Source organism: Chrysemys picta, chromosome 8 (assembly GCF_011386835.1).
Source record: "Chrysemys picta bellii isolate R12L10 chromosome 8, ASM1138683v2, whole genome shotgun sequence".
NCBI lineage: Eukaryota > Metazoa > Chordata > Testudines > Emydidae > Chrysemys > Chrysemys picta.
In genome coordinates this window covers 99,167,382-99,177,987 of record NC_088798.1, presented here as the reverse complement: position 1 = coordinate 99,177,987, position 10,606 = coordinate 99,167,382, and positions in this window count along the sequence as shown.

Here is a 10,606-nt window from a genome sequence, read left to right as displayed (position 1 = left end):
TGTATTTACATGAGCGCAAGCAAAAGGAGCATCAGGCTCCTAAACACCTAGGCCAAGATTTGCAAAACTGACCAGTGATTTCTAAAACAGCTGCTGCCACTCAAGAAAGAGAGCTTGGAGTTGTGATCTTCAGAGATCTTCAGAGTTCTCTGAAAACATCCACCCAATGTGCAGCAGCAGTCAAAAAAGCGAACAGAATGTTGGGAATCATTAGGAAAAGGATAGATAATAAGACAGCAAATATTATATTGCCTCTATATAAACCATGGTATGCCTATATCTTGAATACTGCATGCAGATCTGGTCACCCTATCTCAAAAAAGATATATTGGAATTGGAAAAGGTTCAGAAAAGGTCAATAAAAATGAGTAGGGGTATGGAACAGCTTCCATCTGAGGAGAGATTAATAAGACTGGGACTTTTCAGCTTGGAAAAGAGATGTCTAAGGGGGGATATGATGGAGGTCTATAAAATCATGACTGGTGTGGAGAAAGTAGATAAGGAAGTATTATTTACTCCCTCTCATAAGACAAAAACTAGGGGTCAGAAAATGAAATTAATAGGCAGCAGGTTTAAAACAAACATAAGGAAGTATTTATTCACACAACGTACAGTCAACCTGTGGAACTCCTTGCCAGAGGATGTTGTGAAGGCCAAGACACTAACAGGATTAAAAAAAGAACTAGATAAGTTCATGGAGGATAGATCCATCAATGGCTATTAGACAGGATGGGCAGGGATAGTGTCTGTAGCCTCTGTTTGCCAGAAGCTGGGAATGGGTGACAGGGGATGGATCACTTGATGACTGCCTGTTCTGTTCATTCCCTCTGGGGCATCTGGCATTGGTCAGTCTCGGAAGACAGGATACTGGGCTAGATGGACCTTTGGTCTGACCCAGTGTGGCCATTCTTATGTTCAGGCATCCTTCTTAAGACACCCTATTTGGGGCTGATTTTCACAGGGTGGGAGCTCAGATGTCCAGTCAGGTGCCCAAAACTTGAGGGCCTCAAAATCACCAGTCAGTTTTGAAAATCTAGGCCTTAGTTTTTAATAACTTAGTGTTAATGAAGCAAGCAGGGTGCAGGATGTGTTATGCCAATATAAAAGTCAGGTATATATAACACTCATCCAGCAAATGGACCCAACCACTGTATTAGTCCATATCTCTCTCAACGCAACACTTGGTTAAACAGCCCCGGGTGCTCCAGAACTAGTCTTATGTTCACAGGACAGGGTAATAATTGTAACATGCCAGTTTAAGTATTAATAACAGCCATGCAGAACTGTACAAGCTCCCAATGCTATGTAAATAGAAGAGAATTAAAATGGTTTTTCCATCACTGTTTAAATTCTATGATGTTTTTCTAAACATCCGAGGTACAGAGAGGGAGTGAGAGCCTGAAATGACTGTCTGGAAGAGGGCCATATCTAAGTGAGTACTTTATATTTCACTCTCAAGATGGTCAGATGTGTGGTTTAAGAGACTTTGAACACAAACAGTATCAGTTAGTTACGTTCTGTTTTGACCTTCAGTGAGAGTTTGAGACATAAATAGCTTTCGTTTAAACTGAGTTTAATGTAACTGGGTTTATAGGTTCACAGATGATTTTAACATTCGTCAGAAATGTTTTATATTTAGCAAGGCAGTGTGGTCTAGTGGGTAGAGTGCAGGAACTCATTTTTATCCATGCTTTACCACAGACCTATTGCGTAGCCTTTATCAGCAAAATGGAACTTGCTTGCCTGCTTCAGAGAGTGAAGCTGGAATCAATTAATATCTATACTGTGCTTTGAAGATGCAAAAAACACTACATAAATGCTAAGTGTCAGCTCCTGAGTGCAAGGGGCCTCACTCTCCTCCCCCTTAGACTGGTTTTACAATGGTGCAATTCCACTGACTTCCATAGAGCTATTCCCAATTTACACCAATCTAAGGCAGGGAAAAATCACAATTTTTAATAATTTACATCACTAACATTTAGATAACGTTTGAAGACCTCTCCAGTGAGCATATCCCCTTTTTACTGTGTATACTTAATATCATTGCCTAAGTTTCTGTAGCTCAAAGCTGAGTGACAAATCATGCTATGTTAGGGCGAGAGACAGGCCCACATTTGGATCCCAATTTTGAACACTTGCATCAGGGTTTCATTTGGGGTCCATCTTCTGAGAGAAATAATTTTGTTTAAAATTTAGACATTCTTTCCCTTTGGCTGTCAAGACATGGTTCCAGAAGAAGAGCAAAACTGTCAACTTCCAGTGAAGTCACCAGCGTTTTGTCTGCATTGCAGGACTATGAGATCAGACCATGGACAGATGCCATTAGTTGACACTCCATGGATTATGGGTTACAAGTAGTTTTAAAAGAGGCTGATAACATAGCCCCTTTCGACCAGAGCAGCAAATCAATATTTGGGGCCTTGCCAGGTTGTTACCGTTAAGAGAATAAGTTGATTGTATGAGTCAGGTATTTCTTTAGTGCAATCCTGTTTATTTACAGAGAATGTACACAAAATCCTCTCTCTTTGAACTCAATAGAAACAAACAGGCAGTTCCCTTGTTGAGAAATCCAAGAAATCTATTACCTTTCTAGCCAATCCTGTTCCTAAAAAAAGCTCTGTCTCTTGGCTTCCTCCCACCACTACTTCTCTTGCGCTCTGAAGGCTTTCTCCTCACTTTTTGCCACACACAAATACAGCTGCAACCAATCAATACCCAGGAAAACCCTTCAGCCCACATGGTTTAGCTTCTGCTCAGGCCTTGCCATGCTGGCCAGTACCCTGGGCATTGGCTTCTCTTGTTTCAGCTCTCACTATTCAAAGTGGCATTTAATTGCTACTTCCATTTAGCTTCCATGAAGCGTAGTTAGTACACCCATCAACTTTAATCCTGTCTGTGATTGAGCTATAGATCAAAGATGTGCTTGATGGCAGCCATTAACACTTTCCAGCATAACAATAAAATGAGAGAGTAGAGAGAGTGTGACTTTACCCTCCTCCAATATATAAACACATGGATTATTTTTAAAGAATATGATTTATTATATACCTAGTCTCAGTCCAACAATCGTCATTCACATGGCTCGGGAAACAGGATCAGATGTATTAAGACACACACATCATCACAGTGTGGGTGTTCCGGCTCGTTATATGCTCAAGAAGTGGTTAAGGAGGGCATGTACTGAAGACTACTTTAAAAAGCCCCGTAAATAGCTGCGTATTGTGGAGTTGCCTAATAACGTGTGCAGAGCTTTGGAAAGAACCAAAAGCACAACTGTGAGTCTGGTTACTCCTTCTGTGACAAAACACCCCTTTCTTTTCACCCGTAGAAGGACTGATCATATGTTCACAGCTGGAATTTCTGAGCAGCTGCACTGTAAAAATAAATTCCAAACAGCACAAAGAGGAAAAATCAGGCACAATCCAGCTACTCTTTGTAGCCCCTCTCCTCCCTCTCCCAGTCATACCTCTTTAGAACATTTTCCTCATAGTTTTACTCCCCCCCCCCGCCCCGCCCCCCAAAAAAGCAGAACTATTCAGAAAATTGACTGACAACTGTTCCTGACCAGAGAAAGATCAGGCCTCTGAACCTGGGCTGGGTCTGAAAGCTGCACACAGCACAGCTCAGGGAGATGTAGGAGGCAAAGATGCCTTTACTTTGCAGCATCTGCTGGTTGCCCCTAAGGGCCATTTTAGCAGCCAGGGATCAACTGGGTGAAGGTGCCCCCATCCAGGTGTCCTTTCTCCCAGACTCATGCCCTACACTCAGGATCAGGAGTGGAGCAGTTTAGGGAGCCGCTGTGCTCTCTTTACACCATCAAGGATTTCCCCAAAGGAATCTCAAGGATCCAGATACACTGGCCTCCTGGCTGCTTTCCATCATCAGGGCAGCCCAAAGCAGCCACAGCAAGGGCAGGATTTGGCCCAATATATTAAGATCCTCTCTCGCTGTGCTTCAGCATTTCTGGCTTCACTCGCAGCCATATCTAGAAAGGGCAAAGGTGCGTGAAAATGGAAAATCATGAGAGAAAAACCAATTATCGGCAGCTCACTGCGGGCTTGGGTCAAGGCTGAGGCGAAGGTCTGGGCTGGCATCGTTTTTAGCTGACTCAAAGTCACCCAGCACCTGAAAATACAGACCCTAGTTTTCAACCCCCAACTTCTAACATGCCGGGGCACACGCAAAACCTTGCCTGGAATGACTTCATTTGCAAGTGGGAGGGGGGGCTGTGCATATGCAAATCAGGCAGGGAGGCACTGAGAGGACCCCAAGGCTGGGTCCTCCCCAAAGAAATCCAGACACAGTTAAGGCAAGACTTCTCCCCTAGCCAGTAGCTTACACAGGAGGCATCCAGCACTCTGCTCTAGGAGCAGGGGTGTCACACATATGGCTCAAAGAGTGCCCTGCCAACAACTACTTCCCTGTAATTCATCAGGCAGCCTGAAACCATCACCCTAATCAGCCCCTTAAACTCCCCTCTAGCTCCCTCCCGCCTCCCCACTGTAGCATTGCCATGCACAGAAACACCTTTTTGCTTTCAGGCTGGGTTGAGGCCAGCTCAACACTGGTTCCATAAAGTGCCTATCCCAGGAGGTTATAACCTGTTTCCCCTCAGTGTGGGGTGCACAAGCCCATATACACACAAAACCAGACGCACAACATACCCCGACACATAAAGAGGCAGATTCCTGCACACGAGAGCATAACTGGTGGAAAACAGCAGGCCAGCCTCCTTTAACAGATGTCCAGGGCCGGCTCCAGGCACCAGCTTAACAAGCAGGTGCTTGGGGCGGCCAAGGGAGAGGGGCGGCACCTACGGCAATTCGGGGGCGGCAGGTCTCTCACTCCCTCTAGGAGCGAAGGACCTGCCGCTGAACTGCCGCCGCCAATCGCGGCTTTTTTTTTTTTTTTGCTTGGGGCGGCAGAAATGCTGGAGCCGGCCCTGCAGATGTCTATCTGGTTGCCAAGGCAAATACTTGTCGCACTTACTTTGGAGGGCAGCTAATAAGTGACAACCACAGATGATTTGCCAATAAATAACTCCTATCTGAGGTATCTGTTTTCATTATCAAGTCACAGGTGGTGCCAGCAGAATATTTTATAGTTTGTCCGTATTTTATGGTGCTCATCTATCTATCTATCATACTTATAAAAGGCCAACAGGCCTGTAGCATAGCTGAGGGCATCACAATCTTTAACACACACCACCTCTGTGAAGTACCATTACCCCATTTTACAGAGGGGAACTGAGAGATACAATTACTTGTACAGAGGGGAACTGAGAGATACCCAGTGTCACACAGGAAGCCCATGATAGAGCAGGGAATTGCATCCAGGTCTCCAAAGTCCCAGATTTTTTAAGACATAATTTCTAGAATTGATATTTGCCTCACTCCATTTGACTGCCTATGAACAGTGAGCACAGGGCAGAAGTACACTTGGAATCCAATCTCAAGTCAGGATGACATTTTTGCCTCACCCAATTTTCTCTTATCTGCCTGGGCCCGGCTGAACTGTGTGTCTTCAAGGGACACCTTAACAACCTAAGCCTGCAACTGACCCAGGGGGACGGACCCGTATGCCCACATAAAACCCCACTAACTTCAGCACAAGAGCATGGGTCCACTTGCCTGGATCTAATAATTGCAGTGCCTAATATACCTGACACAGCTAGATGAGTGCATTTCTCCACCTCCACCCTCTCCAAATTTATATCTGAAATTGTCAATTTCATTGGAAATTCAGCTCAGCTCTGCTTTGCACTGGACACAGACTTCGCTGGTGCACGGGGACGAATTCCACCTTAGACCCCAACTTGCAGCTCGGTGCACACAGAAAGATCCCTGTGCCCACAGAGCCCCATTGAAGTCAGTGGGAATCCCCTCATGCACAACGCATTGCTGGATCAGGTCCAAGTTAGTTAATGTTATTCCAGTAGTTCTCTCTCTCCCTCCACCACCACCAAATCACATTCGCTATTTTATTTTACACACTTACTATGGAATACGTGGGGTGACAAGATTACCAGCCACGGATGGAAATTGGGTTTTTAATAAAAAGTTTAAATAATTATATTTCAGACCGCAAGAAATCCATCTGAAGAGTGAATGTGAAAAATGACCATGATATTTATGAAAGTAGGGATAGCGTAAGTATGCTTAAAAGAATTCTTGACAATGTTCTTTCCCATTTATCCAGCTTGCTGAAATGTGGCCCATATAACTGTCAGAGAAAAGGAGGTTTTGATCTAGTCTCTCCATGAAAATGGTCACATAACATCTTTTAGAGCCACATATGTTTCCATCATGTTGCGGAAGTTTTAGGAAGTGTTCCTCATAAAATGTGAAATTATTACAAATGAGGACATGAAAACAAATGTAGTAGGAACTTGTGTCATTGTCTCCTTTCTAGTTTTTTTACAAGGGGCATCTGTTAGCAGCCATAAACATCTTCATGAAGGAAAATAGTAGAGATGGCAAAGTGTATCAAGGCATTTTTGGGCCTCTGAAGTTGGCTAATTCTGAAGAGCTAAACTAGGGAAATAAAAGCAAAGATGCAGGGCTCACGTTGAATTTGAGTGTTTCCTATACTACAATCAAATCTGGTCTAAATAATTTCATGAGTAAATCAATCTCATTCTACGGGAGATGAGGGAGACTGGTTGTGTGGCTTAATAACTGACATGAAGCGCATTTAGGAAGCTGATGTACAAAAGACAATATGTGCAGATGTAACACCGACAGACCCTGGTTGTTGGCGGGCGGAATTGAACCTGGGACCTCTTGAGCTAAATGCATGAGCCTCTACTGCATGAACTAAAAGTCACATGGCCCTTAGCTAAGGCCGTAGCAGACTCATTAATCTGTCAGTGGTCTCAGTGCCACTAGAGGGCACAGAACACCACACCCCAGAGGTGTGCGGGTTACACATATAAAGAGTAGTATGCCAGCATTGGTGATAGTTAGGCAGATGAACATCTAGACTCTAGTAGTGGAGATGCTTGGGAGACACAGAGGCACAGAATAACAAGTCTGGTACATTGTACTCAAGACATAAATGTGCAGCATGCAGCTGGAGAGAGGTCTCTATAAAAAAAAAAATCATTCCCCCCCCTCTCTGTGAGAAAGTGTCAATAATTTTGCTTTATGGGCCCAGTTTTTTCACAAGCTCTAAACCCTAGAATTAGATACTGTATGCGTCTGTTTCTAATTTATTTTAGTACTGAAAGCCATTGAGTGATCCAGAATAGCCACTTGCTATTAAAGAGGCCATTTTTCAAGTGATTCTTCCAGTAATATTATACATCTATTGACTACATATAATCATAAAGTACTTCACAGCTGTAATATAAAAATTATACATGATTCAGAGAACTCAGCACCAAATGCTATACTTTTTTTTTTTTTTTTTGGTAGTAGATTAAATCCACGTAACTCTAGTTCTCAAAATACTTCAACAGCTGAAGACTTTTCCAGTCAACAGTGTCGGATGTGTTTTCTTGCTGCTTCTCAGCGGTCTGGCAAAGATCAAGCATGGTATGGGCTTAACATTGGATACCTCTTCTACATGAAAATGGACTAGATCCGGGAAGGCCAGGCTTCTCCATCGCTAAGCCACTAAACAGCCAAATGTAGCATTGCCACATTGAGGTTTTCTTGAATCTCTTTCCAGGGTAGCATTGCCTCTGGAGTGCTGAGAAACCACATTACAACAATTAGTCATCTCCTCCAGCTCTCTCTTTTGCACTTACCTGTGTGGGTCATTTTCTTTTATGGATGCAGTAAGTGCCTGGCTGAATATGGGATAGACTCCAGCACATGCATTAGATCACGTTATGGATGTTCAGTTGGTTTTTCTGACAGGCTTAAGGTTCTTTTCTAGGATCGACAGACACACCTAAGAAAGCGTACAATCTTTAAATCCCTCCTTTTAAGTGTCCTATTCTGAGGTTTTAAGCTGTGTTCAGACAGGATTTGAGTATAATAAAATACGAGTAGAGTAGAATTCTAATTATGCAGCCAGGGCCGGCTCTAGCATCTTTTGCCGCCCCAAGCAGCGGGGAAAAAAAAAAAAAAAGCTGCGATCGCGGCGGCAGCTCTACCGCCGCTTCATTCTACGGCGGCAATTCGGCGGCAGGTCCTTTGCTCCCAGAGGGAGTGACGGCCCCGCCGCCAAATTGCTGCCGAAAGGGCCGGACGTGCCGCCCCCCTCTTCATTGGCCGCCCCAGGCACCTGCTTGCTAGGCTGGTGCCTGGAGCCGGCCCTGTATGCAGCACCCCAAACAACATTTCTGTCTCTAATCAACTCCCAACTTGTCTCCCTCTGACACCGATTTCTGAGGTTACCAGTTTCTGATCGTCTGTATTTTTGTTTACCCAAACTTATTTGGTGTCACTACAGCAGTTTGGCTAATCAGGTTTCTCCTGCACAGCCTGGCGCTGCCTTCTTCCCAAAAGAAATGGGGAAAACTAAACTGTACTCTTAGGCCATGAACTGCCTTCACCGTGGGCACGTGAGAGTGTGCAGATCCAGGATAATGTAACTGGCTCCAGGTTAGCAATCCTTCGTAGTGGGAGTGCGTCTAGACACAAATAGTAGAATCTAGAATCTCTAAGATCTGTTCCTAGCTCAGCCACTGTGCAGCCTTGAGCAAGTTGTGATGGCTGTGTCTATAGTAGCTAGTGTAGATCAACAGCTAGCAGGCATTTTTACGACCACGTCATTTAACCCTGTCTATGTGAGATGGTGCTAAAACGCCACCGGCTGATCAACACACAGGCTCCCACGATCACTGCTGCAGGTGGAACTGCACCAGTGGCTTTGCAAAAGTGTGAAAAATGTTATCACAGCCAAAGGCCAACTTTTCAGTCAACCACCTTACACTTACCTGTATAAGTACAAAGTGCATGGCATTGAGAAACAGCTACATCTCTCTCTTCAGATATTCAAGAGTTAATGCAGAGCACAGTGGGTGTGTTTGTTTAAAAAACTCCAGAGGGCCAAATCCAAACAGGTTCAGCCAATATTCTAACTGGAGTCCTATCACTAAAATGAACTGCTACATTTAGAGAGATTATGGACAATTTCTTTAGTATGTTTCAAATGCCTCTTGTTTAGCATAGTCCCTACGTTAGCTCACGAATACTTTGAATTATAAGGGCAAGAAGGATGATCTGGCAGTTAAAGCACTGGACTGGGAGTCAAGAGAATGGGGATCTAATCTCAAGTTTGCCACAAACTTTCCAGAAAGCCTCAGGCCCTTAAATCTCTCTGCCTGTCAGCTTCCCCATCTGTAAAATGGAAATGCACAATAATATCTAAATCAATCAATATTTATAAGGCATGTTGAGGTCCTTAAATATATAAATAAATAATAATAATAATAACAACAACACTCAGTTCTTATCTAGTGCTTTTCATCAGTAGATCTCAAAGCGCTTTACAAAGCAGGTTAGTATCATAATCTCCATTTTACAGATGGGGAAACCGAGGCATGGAGCAGTGATGTGACTTGCCTTAGGTTACCCAGCAGGCTAGTCACAGAGTTGAGAATAAAACTCAGGCCTTCTGAATCCCAGGCAAACATTCTATCCATTAGTTCACACTGCCTCTTATCAAAGGTACTGCATTAGTGTGCAGTATTATTATAAGGAGACACTCTATAGTAAGTTATCAAAGGGGGAAGTAAATCTCCTCTGAGTTATTTTTATTTATGTATATTTATGCTCTGTTTTTAAACAATGTTTTTTACAATGGCAAAGCATCACATTTTCTACACTAGAACATTTAACTCTTCATATCTTTCTCAGGGGGCAGCACGGATTTTTCTCTTACATCTTCCAAGATGCTGTTCAATGTGCCAACTAGTTCATAATAGAGTTCTTGTAACCTACAGGGAGAAAACAAGCGCATGGCTGAAATAATATCAGATTATGATTTCAGTGCATTCAAATGTAATGGAAAATGTGAAGAGCCGAGTGAAAAACGTATACGTAGAACTATCATCTCTTCAACTAATCTGACTTTTTCACTGTTCATTTAACAAGATAAAAAGAACAAGGAACAATAACTGGATAAATCCAAATCTTCCTGTAGTAACAGATGACAAATAAGGTCCTGTTATACAGTCAAAATTTTCTAGGTTTTAGCATTATTTTGTGTGTGCATTCTCTTTTCATCCTCCCTAATAGAGGCCTCTGCACTTGCTGGGTACTGAGTATTCCCATTTCCTACTCCTTCCATCCCACACAGGACCGCATCATGATAGCTTTCCCATCAATGAAAGAGTAGTGTCGGACATCAGTTCCCTCCAAGATCTCATCATTAGCATTGCATGCCTTCGCCATGGGACATCTGGGGTACTCCTCTCTTTCCTTACACTCTTTCCTGGGGTGGAGGGCAGGGAGCTGGTGGGAGAGCCTGTAAATGTATTGGCCAGTGTGCACATGTACCTCTGCCCTCTACTGACTGGAATGTCAAATCTGCTCAAGGGTTTGGGATCACTTTGTGGCTGTCTCATAAAGAGGGCTACTTAACGATACTCTCATCTCCTAGCTTCTCCTATAGCTCAAAAAGAACAGGAGTACTTGTGGCACCTTAGAGACTA